Genomic DNA, 14634 nt, shown 5'->3' with positions numbered 1-14634 from the left:
AAAAGGTTTTGGCACTTGCTGTGCGAACACACACACACACACACACAAAAAAACATGGGACATGATTCGAACAGGTGGTTCTGAAAAAAAATAGTTGCACTTTGTGCTCCTTGCAATCAAAATGAGCGCACTGGAAATAAATGGGAGATGAATTTAATCTAGTGGAAGCGTTTGGTACTGCAGCCAAACAACATCTCATTGAAAGCTCATATTTCGAGATATCGAGCTCAAATTTTTATCACAACTTGTTTAGATTTATGGCTTTGATTTTCTCACAGTTTTAGAGTAAAACATGTTTTTGAAAATTCATATTTCATCTAAAAATTTCAAATAGTATTTTTGCACATTTTTCATTACAATATACCTAAAATTCTGTAATTTTAAGTTCACTTTTTAAAACTTTTTTCACTTCAGCAAAAATCTGCCAAGTGTTGTCTTTGAAAAAAGATCAAACTTAAGTCTATGCTCTAAAGCATTCAAGATATAAGATAGTTAAAAGTAAATAAAAGGATTATAAAAAACAAGATATGAACTAGTTATAGTTTAATAGTCAAAAAGAAAAATACTAAAAGGAAGCCTTATTTACTTATAGAAAAGTATTTGCCAAGAGATGTAAAAGAAAGAAAAGCAGAAACAAAGGCACAAAAATAAATAAAAGCATATGAAAGAATATTAAACATGGCACAAATTCAAGATATATTTAAAGTTTTCTTATTTACAGACATTGACATTTTATTTAAGCACAAATTAAATTATTGTTCAAAGATGTTAAAGGCCCCCTGAAATAAAAATGTTTTTTAGCTTTTAGTATGAATATGTTAGGCTTAAGGTTATGAATAAGCTGGTGTGTTTCAAACCAATGACAAAATTCACATTTAGGAGATATAAGCATTCAAAACATACAGTCCCTCACTTCCGCTAAAATAGATTTTTATAGAGAGCCTAAGTCCCTCCCCTTCCGGTGGACCACCATGAGACCTTAATTCGGAAAAATATTGTATGGTAGTCAATGGCGAGAGACAACAAATATTTTGATCTCGTTTGAATTGTGCCATGAATTACACATATGATGTTTGCCAATTTAAAAGATACATTTTAAAGTCAAGAAAGTCGCAGTTTGATGTAAAACTGTTGAGGTATAAGACTGTGAAAATACGTAATTACAAAGACTACAAACCCAAAAGGCGCACATGTGGCGTACCTTTTCTCTCAATGAATGAAGCTAACTTTACTGAAGCTATAACATCTGTCATTTTTTCTATAGTCTTACGTTATAATCGTAACGTTACGCCGTCATGCCTGAGTGTTTTGTCTAGAGTTGTTCCGATTCCGATACTAGTATCGGAAATGCCGCCGATACCAATAAAAATTCTGGCATCGGTATCGGCGAGTACATCTACCCATGTACCGATCCGATACCATTTTATTAAACAATACCTAGTTATACACGCTAGCTTTGCTTAACACTGCAAATCGGAGATCAATTCTTCTTCGCTGCTCTATACAGTGGTTGCTTGTGGCAACACAGGAAGTTGTGCTGTTGCCACAAGCAACCACTGTTTAGAACAGCGAAGAAGAAATGAAAACGCGCGCAGTATGAGTATTTGACTGGACCAACCTGCCAGTAAAACGGCGACATGTCTCATATGCCATACTGCAATTTCAAGGCACGAGTATTAGCAACACGGTTCGTTGTACCATTTTTCCTGCCGACCAAAATTTCGTTATTTCAAATGTAGGCGCGCGGCAAGCGCATAATGTAAGAGACGCTGGCGCCGAACATCAAATGGCAAACGTAAGTTAATGAAAACGGAACAACACTGCGCTGCTCGTTATTTTGTGCTTCACGGACCATTAAACAGTTTGGAACAATGCAGTGCGAGCCGATCTTGATCAAGCTACACTGTTACTACACAGCAAAAACTCCAGTGTTAAATTAACACTCCTGGGAGTGTATATGAGTCCACTCTCAAAAGTGTAAAGTGTTAAAATATGAGTGTTAAATGAACACTCAAGAGTGTTAAAGTTAATGAGATAATTAAGTGATTAATTTAGTGATGATTGAGCATTATTGAAGACACCTGATGTTAACAAGCAGAATCACTGAAGGAGAAAATCTCAAATTGTAAGCCACCGTTATGCTGATGGGTGTTTGCTTTAGTTGGGCTCTAGACCCTTATACGTTTACTTTAGATTTAGTTTGGCTGTTATATCTTATAACTGCCAGATGAACAAAGAAAAAAAAGTGATCTGATGGTGTTGGTTATATTATGACAATCATCATTTGAACTTGATCACTGAACTTATTAAGATCCTTATTTCTGACTTAGATTTATGTTGTTGGTTACAGCATAACTGTGAATCTGCATAAATATCCAGAATTTTAGATATAATACAATGGATTTCTTAAAAGTTGTTTTTTAAAAAAATCAGTCTTTTAGGCACACACAGACGTCAAGATTCAGTCTATGCATCTCAACAATGGTGAGGAGCAGAATATTCAATTAGGAAAAGTAAATTACATAGACAATTCAGATCATAATTTATTCATACCGCAATGCATGATGGGAGCCATTAATGAGTTGTGATTGGTGGCAGCCACTGCAACATGCTTTATTATTGTCACCATTGTTGAGATTCACAGGCTGATTATTGATGTCTGTGTTTTAAATAAATTTATTTGAAAGTCTTTTGATCAGAACAATGTTTATTAAATATTTTTGGATTATATGAAAAATACTGAAAATCATAATATAGAATCACAGAGCTGCCGTAATTAACAAGTTAAGCCATCTCAATAAGTTTTGTTTTACGGATCACAACATGATTATGTCAAAACATAACCAACTCCATCCGATCACATTTTTCTTTGTTCATCTAACTGTTATAAATCAATAACAGCAGACAAGCAAAATCTAAAGTAAATATATAATGGTCTAGAGCCCAACTAAAGCAAACACTGATCGCCATAACGGTAACTTACAATTTGTGATTTTCTCCTTCAGTGATTCTGCTTGTTAACATCAGGTGTCTTCAATAATGCTCAACCATCACTAAATTAATCACTTAATTATCTCATTAACTTTAACACTCTTGAGTGTTCATTTAACACTCATATTTTAACACTTTACACTTTTGAGAGTGGACTCATATACACTCCCAGGGGTGTTAATTTAACACTGGAGTTTTTGCTGTGTACACAGCGCTAAGAGATCCAGTAAAGAAAGCATTTGAATTCGCCACTTAAGTAATAACATCGCTGCGAGATCTAGTGAGAAACATTAACATTTCTCCGTTATTAACGGATCAAACAGCGCTGACGTGGAAACCAGAAACATTGTGTCGGTTTTATTTTGACATTATGAATAAAATTGCTGCCCTCAAGTGTTAATCTGAAATAAAATAAACCTTTGTTTATAACTACTACAATATTACATTTCATTTTTTTTTATAAGGAGCTGTTTTTGTTTTATATGTCAAGTATAGCTCCATCATTGCTCAAAGTAAAAAATTATCATACTTTATGATGTTAGTTTTAATTAAAAAAAATTAATAAAAAAATGTAAATCAAGGAGCATTTCTTTCTTATTGCTGTATTGAAAATGTACCGAACTGTGACACCAGTGTATCGTATCGAACCGAACCGTGAATTTTGTGAACCGTTACACCCCTATTATTCATATATAATTTTTTGATTCCTAGATTTATTTGTTGCACTTTTTTTATACAGTTATATTGTAAAACTAAAATACCTTTTATAAAATAATTCTATCAATTCATACAGGGCAAGTATGAATTGCAGCTGTATAGATACACACCCAAGTATCGGATTAGTACTCGTTATCGGCCGATACCCTGAGTCCAGGTATCGGAATCGGTATCGGGAAGGGAAAAAGGGTATCGGAACATCTCTAGTTTTGTCCCAGACTGCACACATACGAGCAACATCAAATGCTCTCTAGAATGTAAAGCTCCGCCCCCTATACTGTAAACACCGCCTGGCCAAAGCAACCATCGTTGACACCTCGCGGAGCAATATGGGTTAAAGCCAGGGATGATATTGTCCTGACCACTTTTTGAAACATCTTGCGGCACGGATTTACATAATACAAATAAATAAAACATCTCCACCTAACTAGCAGGTCATTCCTTTCGTTCATTTGAAAAATAAGAGGTGTTCTAGCACTGAGATCTGTTTTTTTTTTTTTTTTTTAATCAAACAGTAGCTGCGTTTCCATTACCCTTCAAATTGCGCAAATTGAAATTGCGAATTGAAAATACACCCAATGGAAACACGTCAATTTCGCAAAAACTCCCATTTATAGCAAAAAAAGTTTTTACACTCGCATGAGGTGCTTTTCAGGCAATTCGAAAAAGAAATATTTTGCAAAACTGGTATTTCGCATTTACAGGTCACCTGACGTAGATGACACGGTGTGTTTGGACAGAATACGAGACAGAGTTATTTATTAAATTCATAAAAGACAGAAGAATTACAGGAATAATGGATCCGAAACCTCAAAGAAATGTCACAATCAAGACCTCGAAGCAGAAATGAGGGAGAAACACCCAGAAACACCTCATATGTGTCGCTCTCAAGTATAAGGGTCTTTCCTTGCCATTAATGCTTGGAAAACACACACACACGTCTCCTTCCATTAATAATAATGGCCAGTGCAGAGGCTGAGATAAACATAAACCTACCAACGTCCGTTGCTATGATTTTTTTAAATTACTTATTGGCGAGAGGAACAAACTAAGTTTTAGTCGCATAACATCGGTTAATGGAAACGCCGTCATTTCGCAATAGTTTTTTGTTGACATTTAGAAAAAAATCGAAAAAAGTTTTGCCCAAATCTTCACTCGAACGTGCGCTTCAATCTATCGCCATTACAGAGACTCTATAGCCTGGCTCCGCCCTCCTGCATACTTCCGCTCAATTTTATTTTATTTTAATTGTATTCTTTGGTTTTCTCCGGCCAAATTCTTGGCGGCCCAATCAGCGAACAGAGGGAGTGGCTGAGAACGATGACGTTGATGTTGTGCGTTAGTTTGAGTTGTAGGGTTACGTCACGACCAAAGGTTATGGCAGATCAGAGTGACTCTGGGCAGATCCAATAGTTTTAAAAATTTATGAACCGCATATTCATGTTTTGTAAATAATTAGTTAATCATTTACTAATCATTTGTAAATGACTTACAACTGAATATACAAAACATACAATAATGAACATTTCACTTGCTAATCATTTATTAATGTTTTGTAAATGATTAGTTCATCATTAACTAACCACTTATAAATGGCTTACACCCGTTCGTTAAAGACCACACGGACAGACTGAATGTACAATACACTGGTGTGTATTGTATTGTACAACGCCACCGAAATGTTCCCCCAAAAGTTAGTTAAAGTTGGTATTATACCTTATATTGCTATCATATACTGTTGTGTACCAACATTAACACAATATTTCCCCAAAATCATGTTTAATCGGAGATACGAGATTTATGACTTGGGAGCAGGGAGATACGAGGTTACGCTGTCATTGATTAGAATGGAACGGACACAGACGTCGCTGCTGTCAGCAGTGTTCATCAAAGTCTGCTGTCGCATTGAGCCTTTTGACAAGAGAAAATGCTTCAATAGTTAACCAAAGCTGTGGTTACATACATTTTCCTAAACTCCATTTTAAAGGTTTAAGAGCTATAAGTGAAGAAGAACAAAAAACGACGAGCTGACTACACTGTTAACCCTTGCTGTAAAATTCTGACAATATTATACCATTTTCCATTAAAACAGTAATATACCGTAGAAAATAAAATTAGCCTACAGGAATATACTGTGAATTAACAGTGCTCAAAGTCGACAATCAGAGGCTGTTTTCACAATCACACCCTATACCCTCATTCACTATTCCCTACATTAGTTCACTAATATAGTCCCCTTGACAGAGTGAATGAAAAGAAGTGAGTGAACTGAGAGACTGATGAACACCTGATAAGCAGAATCACTGAAGGAGAGAGACAAACAAGAACAGAAAAAAGAGAAACACAAAAACTACAACTGACTTCCAGCGACACTGAGTGTGAAACCAGTTTACAAACCAGTTTACGATTATTTCTTTCATACATGTACAAAAGTTCTTGTTGAGAATTAACAGAGATTTAGTTATTAATATAATTTGTTGTCACCATGATGGAGATCAGTATTTGCTTTAGTTGGTCTCTTGTCCCTGGACTTCTTAACTTCCTTCTCTCCCTCTGACTGCTGTAACAGTGAGTTTATAAAACACATTTGTTATGGCAAGAAAAAGTCAAGAGGAAGATGATCAGGTGTTTTTATTTTTTTGTGATGATGTCACAATCATACTGGACATGCCTGATTTTCAGTTTTTTCCTGTATATAGTCATTGAAATTATAGTTATCTCATATTTAGCATATATCTGTGAATCTACTAAATTAAATCAATATTTCTGTAATCAGGTCTTCTAAAGAATATTGTAATCAATTTTATTTTACTCTTGCTTGACTCAGACACACACAGATATCAACAATCAGCGTATGAATCTCAACAATGGTGAAAAGTTTCATGTCGCAATGCATGCTGGGTTTCAGGATAATATAAAACTCCCAGCATGCACTGCTGCATGAATAATAATAATAATAATAAAGAAATATTGCCACCATTGTTGAGATTAATGTGCTAAATTGTGATATCTCGGTGTTTCTAAAACACAGTGTAGCTCTGTTTCTCTGGTTATGCATCATGTGTTAAAAAAAAAAGTCATTGTATCTTATTGCTGCGTTTTCACAGTGGTGGTAATGTAACACTTTTGATTGAGGATTAAACTCTGAAGAAGTGAGAATGAAATCCTTAGTGAATGAACAGGCAATATGATGATTTTGTCATCCGCAATCATTCATAAACTGTGTGCACAAGTGTGACTTGCAAAAACACAGCTCAAGCAGCAAAAGAAACACTAATGTTTTAGCATCAGCATCCCAACTAAAGCAAGCACTGATCTCTATAACGGTAACTTCAAATCAAACATTTTCAATTAAACATCTCAATAACATCTTCTGTAGATGTATGACAGAAACAAAGTCATACTGGTTAATAATAAGTGTAATAATGTGTAATGGCTGGAAGTCAGTCGTAGTTATTGTGTTTCTCTATTTTCTGTTCTTGTGTTTCTCTTTTCTTCAGTGATTCTGCTTACAATCACTTACATATTCCCTTAATTATCTCACTGCATCGCTACTTTTTACTCGTAGTGTGGATTTCCCTGAGGGGTTGAAAGGGTTAACTGTGTAAGATAAAAAAGACACACCCACAAAATATATTTTAACAGTAATAAACTGTAAGTTATAAAACAGGTTTATACTGGCAACACTGTTGCCAGTAGTTTACTGTAAAATCTTGTTTTTTGGGTCACCATTGTGCTGAAGAGTAGAGCCTGTGCTTCAGTCCAGGAGAAGATCTACAAACATTGATGATTTGCTGCATGTTGCTTTATTTAACAGGCGGTGACTGTGTAGTTGCTGATCCAGTGGAAATCTCTTTATGTTCAATAGTTTTTTAGTGGTCTCAAATGAAAGAAGTTCACAGTAATACTTTACTCACATTATTAATGCATTATACATTTTAGTTAATACATTTAAATGACAGTTGGTCAATTTAAGGCAGTCGGTTTCTGCAAGTGTAATTAGTTAACTATAATTTAGTGCATTTTTTACAGAAACAAACTAGATTACAGTAAAGAACTGTACAATTAACAGTATTTTACTGGCAACAGTGTTGCCAGTATTTTACTGTAAAAAAAAACGGTAAGGTCTAACAGTGTACTGTCTAATAGGCGGAAATTAGCCTAATCTGCAAGCAATCTTACCTTCGTGGCTCTCGGGCTTCCTTCTGCACCGAAGCATTACAGCTATCGATTTTTAACAAAACATGCCTACTCAAATGTATCTAACCTAACTATTTTCACTCATTATTAGTTATCCAAAGATAGGCTTACTTGGCGCCAGTAACTTAGACAGCCCTTTTTTCTCCCATAAATAAAACCTTGCTACTTGGGGTATTTTATATGCACTGTGCCAACTTCGAGTCAGTAAAATAATAATAAAATCAATTATTAAATGCTGGTATCCAAAACATTTAATTCAATTCAAGTATTATATTAGATACATTTTACAACTTCAATTCACACGTATAATAAGCCTAGTAATAAGTAGACATTTAAAATACATAAGTAACTGATATCATAGTTTAACACAGATAAAATCATATTTAAGGCTTGCTTTACGTGTTGCTCGACGAGGATTTCTTAATCGTTGAGACTTTCAATCCTGAGGAGACAAAATGCCGCGATGCTCCCGCTGCGGATTGAAGAAGAGGTGGAGTTACGAGGATTCTCAGACAGTTGAAGTGTCCAATGGAGTTAAGAGATTTGCTCTCTAGCTATTTTCAACACTTTAGATAATTGAATAATTTGTAAAAAATAACAGAACCACGTGGGGACTGACCAATAGCATCGATTTGTGAAAAAATATGAAATTAACCAAATTTGGACATGCAAGGTTTCCGCCCGACAGCGACGATATATATTTATTTATATGTATATACTTACAGAAACGATTTTTGAACAACATTGGGAGCTGTTCTCATTCCGACACAAACCACACTATACATCGATTGAGAGTGACGTCACTTGCAGAGGAAGCGCTGGTGTCTGAGCGTGCAGGTCTGAGAGTGCAACTGCAGCCATACCCTTCTCGATGAAACTGATGAATTCTTGCGAACGGATTTTTGATATCTTGAACGGTTTGGCCGTGGCGAGGAAACAAATTTATGGCGAATAATGGGACACAGGAAGTGTGGTATAACTTCAGCATACATTAACTGATCTTGATGAAACTTCAGCAGTGTGTTCGTTAAGAGGCCGATCACATGGATGCAACTATTGTGAGTCAAAGTTATAGGACCACCAGCTGGTAGCAAGAAGTGTGTCACTTCCAAAATGTTTTTGACAAAAGTGTGTGTGTGTGGGGGGGGGGGGGGTTAGTTTAACCCACAAATACCAGAATCAGTACGTATATTGGAATCATTGAGCCGGACAACTTTCTAATTTACAGTCATTAGCTCCGACCAACAGGAAGTCAGATATTTTGGTTTGAATGTGGATTTTTTTGCAAATTTAGCCTCTGCATTTTTACCCACTCCTCTTAAGTGGTTTATTTTATTCACACACTTTTTCAACATGATGAAAATATATTAAAGATGCTAAATTGTGAACGGATATTGAATATCTCAAACGGTTTTGCTATGGCGAGGGATTAAAGTAATGTCAAAAAAGGAATCAGAAAACTCCTCATATCTTCTTAAAATTTAATTATACACTATTTATTTTTATATAAAATTATAAAAATATCAGAACTAAACCCAGTTTTGGGTTTATTCAGTTTTTTCAATTCAAGAATTATGTACAAGTTTAAAAACAGCCGGAATGTGTTATTTAGTAAAAAAAAAAAAAAAAAGTCATACATAGGGCTATACTGCTCTCAAATCAGGTAGGCCCATTGTATATTGTATTTATATATAAATATATTAGCGATGTGACAGAATTTTTTCCCACCAGTTAATCGATGTGTGACACCACGGTGGGGGCTTTTAAATCGTTAACTTAAAAGTTAAAGTGAAATACGGATGTCCAGTAGGAATGAACTAAAAAACATTCACTCTGTTCGTTCCTCGCTGTGGACGCGTTATTGATATATAGCCGTGAGCATTTTAGTTTCATTTTAAAAATAGCGCCATTTCAGGGGTGGGATTGCTTGAATGTTTTTTTTTTTTACAAAAGCACAATGTTGTGTTTTATTGCAAGTGTACATAAATATAAGTAAACACATTGCAGTTTAAATGATGTCCTGTATGAACAAAATGACGGAGTAGCCTATGTTTTTATGTTTCCACTGTTTGATCGCGCCCGCGCCTCTCTCTCTCTCTCTCTCTCACACACACACACACACACACACACACACACACACAACAACATATTGTGCATTTCAGCATTGCAATCTTGACATCGCAGCCTGTTCATTGTAGCCTTAATAAAGTATGATAATAAAATAGTCAACCTAACATATACAAATTACACTGCTGTTTAAATAGTCAGTAGTACAAATTACAATTCATACTATTCACAGTGATCACTGCTCCACTGTGATGTTTCCAAGCACATTTTTTGCGCATGTTAAGAGGATCATTTTTCCCTTCAATATTGGAACATGAGTGAAGTACAAAGCCTATAATAAACAATAGCTTAGCATCCAACAAATTGAATTATATATATATATATATATATATATATATATATATATATATATATATATATGGGGGGGGGGGGGAGAATATATGTGTAATGACGAAGTGGAGGCAGTCGGATCCATCTGCAGAACTTTATTGAAGCAGGTAACGAAACAAGGTAGCACTAAGCATAAAACACCAAGGAAACACGTAGCAACATGCAGCGTGGCAAAACAACACTTCACAAAGGAACAAAGAACAAGGCAGTCCAGATATAGGGTGGATAATGATTAACAGGTGGATGTGATGATGCTGAGTGGCAAACCCAAACAGGGCTGGGAACTAATGATAATGATAGCAGGGGGGAAGGATGGGAATTGCAGTTCTAGAATTCAGGTGACAAGGAGCGAACGAGACCGGAGAGAGGTGAAGGCGTGCGCTCAGTGACAGGCGCGCGCTCCGTGACAGAGCCCCCACCCTGCGAGCGGCTCCGGAAGCGAGGACCTGAACGACGACGGGGTCTTCCACGGGGTCTTGGAGCAGGACGATCTGGGTGAGTAAGATGGTAGGTGGTAAGAAGAGCAGGGTCCAGGACGTCCTGAGATCTGACCCAAGAACGTTCCTCAGGGCCATAGCCCTCCCAGTCAATCAAGTATTGCAGTACCCCGCCGCGACGTCTGGAGTCCAGGATATCTCGTACCCGGTACGCCTCCTCGCCTCCCACCTCAATTGGGGGAGCCTGCACGGAACCTGGTTCAACCGTTCAACCTGACCGTTAGACTGCGGATGGTATCCGGAGGTGAGGCTGACGTTGATGTTGAGTTTGGAGCAGAGTCCATTCCAAACACGGGAAGTGAACTGAGGACCACGGTCGGAGACAATGTCCTCGGGGATGCCAAAAAGACGAAATACATGATTGAGAAGTTCCTCAGCAGTCTGCATGGCAGTAGGTAGACCCTTAAGGGGGATGAAACGACAGGACTTGGAGAAGCGATCCACGACTGACAGCACTGTGGTAAATCCCTGAGACGGAGGTAAATCTGTTACGAAATCCACAGAGATGTGGGACCACGGGCGTTGAGGAACTGGAAGTGGCTGTAAGAGACCGGCAGGTTTAAGGTGGGAAGATTTGACTGTGTTACAGGTGGAACATTGATGGATAAATTTGATAACATCAGCCCGGAGTGTGGACCACCAGAAGCGGTTGGAGACTAAATGTACAGTAGCAGAGATACCTGGATGTCCCGCGCTGGGTGTGCAGTGAACCCATTGAAGCACCCGCTCACGGAGCTCGAGAGGCACGAAAAGGCGGTCCACCGGACACTCGGGTGGTACAGGAAGAGCTTGTTGAGCCTCAGTGACCTCCGAGATGATATCCCACTGCACAGGTGCCACGATAAGAGTGGGAGGCAGGATGGGTTCTGGCTTGGTGATTTCGTTGAAATCCTCGAACTGACGAGACAGAGCATCAGCCTTCCCGTTCTTGGACCCAGGTCTGTACGTGATCCTGAAATTGAAGCGAGAGAAAAATAGTGACCAGCGAGCCTGACGAGCATTCAAACGCTTGGCGGACCTGATGTACTCAAGGTTTCGGTGGTCTGTGAGGATGGTGAAAGGTTGACGTGCCCCCTCCAACCAGTGCCTCCATTCCTCCAGGGCAGCCTTCATGGCTAGAAGCTCCCGGTCACCCACATCATAGTTGCGCTCCGCCGGGCTTAACTTGCGGGAGTAAAAGGCACAGGGAAACATTCTCGCGGGATTACCGTGACGTTGGGACAGGATCGCACCCACTCCAGTGTTCGAGGCGTCAACCTCCACGACGAACTCCCTCTCCGGGTCTGGATGATGGAGGATGGGTGCGGCAGTGAATCTCTCCTTCAGCTGATTAAACGCTGCAGTGCACTCAGAAGACCACCGGAAGCGCCTCCCGCCCTGGAGAAGAGATGTGAGAGGAGCCACAATGAGACTGAAGTTACGAATAAACCTACGATAAAAGTTGGCGAACCCCAGAAATCGCTGTAATTCCTTCACAGAAGAAGGTTGAGGCCAGTCCACCACGGCTTTGACCTTGCTGTCATCCATGAGAACCCCCTCGGCGCCGATGACATATCCCAGGAAGGTGATCCGAGTCTGATGAAACTCGCACTTCTGAGTTTTGGCGTATAGCTGATTCTCAATCAAACGTTTAAGAACTGCACGCACGTCCCGTACATGAGCTTCGAGGGTCTCTGAAAAAAATCAAGATATCATCAATATAAACAATAACCCTCTGATTCAGCATGTCCCGGAAGACCTCATTAACGAAAGACTGGAACACAGAGGGACTATTGGACAGCCCGAAGGGCATTACCCGGTACTCATAGTGGCCTGTGGTCGTAGAAAAGGCCGTCTTCCACTCGTCGCCCCTCCGTATGCGAATGAGGTTGTAGGCGTTCCTCAAATCCAATTTGGTGAAGTACCGGGCTGAGCGAAGCATCTCCAGGGCTGCAGGGACTAAAGGCAGAGGATATCGATATTTCACAGTTACCTCATTGAGACCACGGAAATCGATGCAGGGCCGAAGACTCCCGTCCTTCTTGACGAAGAAAAACCCTGCGGATGCCGGAGATGTGGAAGAGGTGATAAATCCCTTAGCAAGCTGTTCCTCGATATACGATCTCATGGCCTCAGTCTCAGGTTGCGAAAGTGGATACACACGGCCGTGCGGGGGAACGGCTCCAGGTAGAAGTTCAATAGCGCAGTCACTGGACCGGTGCGGGGGTAAGAGTGAAGCCTCTCTCTCGCTGAAAGCCTGGGCAAGATCATGATATGCAGCGGGAATTCCTTGCAGATTCACTTTCTCGGAGGAACTGTGGCTAGATTCAGGACCATGGAGAGCAGGCAAGCAGTGGGTGTGACAGAAAGGGGACCATTGAGTGATTCTCCTGTCGACCCAGGAAATGAGAGGGTTATGTCTCTCCAGCCATGGCAATCCCAAAATCACAGGATGAAGGGGCGAGTTAATCGTGTACAACTGAATTCTCTCCGTGTGACGAGACCCGAAATTGAGCGTCAGAGGCTGTGTGATGTATTGTACCTCCCCTGTCCCCAGGGGGCGTCCATCCAGAGCAGCCACTGCCACGTGAGACTCACAAGGAATGAGAAAGATATTTTTAGACAAGGCAAACTCCAAATCGACAAAATTACCAGCGGCACCAGAGTCAATTAAAGCTCTTGTCTCACAACTATTTTCATTAAAATACAATGAAACTTCGATGGTGAGAGAACGGGGAGAATTAATCAAAGGACTCACCGCAGAAGTATCAGTGGATCTGGATCTCACGGGACATGAAGCTCTCTGATGACCGGCTTGGCCACAGTACAGGCATAATTTATTCCGCATCCTTCTCTCACGTTCCTCCGTGGTGAGATGTGTGAAGCCGACCTGCATAGGCTCGTACTCCGTGCCGGAAGAAGGATGAGCGAAAAGACTGGATGTGAGAGGCGTGCGTCGGGAGCGGATGAGGTTGTCGAGACGAATGGCAAGCTCCATAAGTTCTCCGAGAGACATCCCATCGTCGCGACAGGCCAATTCCCCTTGCAGATGCGTTTGCAGCCCCCTTCGATACAGCAGTTTAAGAGGTGCCTCTGTCCACCCCGTCTGTGCTGCCAGGGTGCGGAAGGAAAGCGTGTAATCAGCCGCGGTGGAATTCCCTTGACTTAATGTGAGGAGCTGTTCCCCTGGTTCCTTACCGCCCGCGGGATGTTCAAATACCTCTCTGAATTGAGACATAAACACGTTAAATGAGGGAAAGGTATGATGACCACCAGACCAGAGAGCAGTCGCCCACTCCAACGCCCTCCCGGTGAGCAGTGAGCAGATGAATGAAACGCGGGACGCGTCATTGGGATAAAGCTGGGGTTGCTGGCTGACGAATAATTCACACTGCAAAAGAAATCCTCTACAAGCAGCTGGTGAGCCATTAAACTTCTCAGGTAGAGATAATTTGGGATTGCTTGAAGCCGTACTCACGCTTGATGTGACGTGCACAGGTGCAGCGGGAGCTTGAGCTGAATTAGCGGCAGCGCTCTGCAGAGTGAGGGTATGAACGGACCTCACCAGTTCTTCGGTGAGATTCGTTAACTTGGCCAGCTGTTGTTGGTGTGCGATTAACACAGATGCCTGGGAATTCACCTCAGAAGCAAGACTCTGGAGGTCTGCTGGATCCTGTGGTGGTGAAGTGTTCTGTAATGACGAAGTGGAGGCAGTCGGATCCATCTGCAGAACTTTATTGAAGCAGGTAACGAAACAAGGTAGCACTAAGCATAAAACACCAAGGAAACACGT

The 14634-nt window shown here is 40.1% G+C and overlaps 1 protein-coding gene across 1 annotated transcript in view; it reads right to left on the bottom strand.

The window, feature by feature from the left end:
- The window catches only part of LOC311081665 (uncharacterized protein), a gene marked incomplete at its 3' end in the record, with an annotated part of 465213 nt that overhangs the window by 207142 nt on the left and 243437 nt on the right, over positions 1 to 14634 (bottom strand). The gene's annotated exons all lie outside the window — the stretch shown is intronic.

Source organism: Abramis brama (assembly GCF_963993115.1).
Source record: "Abramis brama genome assembly, chromosome: 1".
Taxonomy (NCBI): Eukaryota; Metazoa; Chordata; class Actinopteri; order Cypriniformes; family Leuciscidae; genus Abramis; species Abramis brama.
This window is presented reverse-complemented; position numbering and strand designations above follow the sequence as displayed.